The sequence below is a fragment of the Pteropus alecto genome, unplaced genomic scaffold (assembly GCF_000325575.1).
Source record: "Pteropus alecto unplaced genomic scaffold, ASM32557v1 scaffold45, whole genome shotgun sequence".
Lineage (NCBI taxonomy): Eukaryota > Metazoa > Chordata > Mammalia > Chiroptera > Pteropodidae > Pteropus > Pteropus alecto.
The window spans coordinates 19,818,364-19,819,028 of NW_006442491.1; positions in this window are offsets into that span (position 1 = coordinate 19,818,364).

Sequence of the window (665 nt, forward strand, 5' to 3'; positions counted from 1 at the left end):
GTGGGGGGTGGCATCCATTATAGCACATTTTCTGAAACTAGAGTAATCCAGAGTGTGGTGTCGGTACAGGGCTAGACAGGGGACTCAAAGAAGTGGAAAAGAGACCGGATGCTGTGCATTGACTGTTTCTAAACTACAGAGGAAAGATGGACTATTCAATAATGGTACCGTATTATGGTCATTGAGTAATAATTTAGCAAAATTTTAGCTAGATCCCTACTCACACCATGCAAATAAATAAATTCCAGAAGCATTAAAGAGCTTTAATACTTCAAAATTTTGTGTATGCACTAAAGAGCGTATCTATCCATCTATATCTATCTATCTATCTATCTATCTATCTATCTATCTATCTATCTACTTATCTATCTACTTATCTATCTATCATCTAATCTATCTATCATCTATCTATCTATCTATCTATCTATCATTTACCTATCATCTCTCTATCTTTTATCAACTTATTTTTAAAAAAGTCCTAAATATGGTTGCTTCGTGTGGGTTGTGCTCACTTATGTTAATAAAAAGATATTTTTTAAGTTTATTTTAAAAGCCTGAAAGATTTGCAGTGGACCTCGGTGGAGACTGAGGGGTCAGGGAACTAGCCGGCTCTTCCCACCGAAGCTCCTGGGCCAGCACACACAGCTCTTTTGGACAACGGGTGA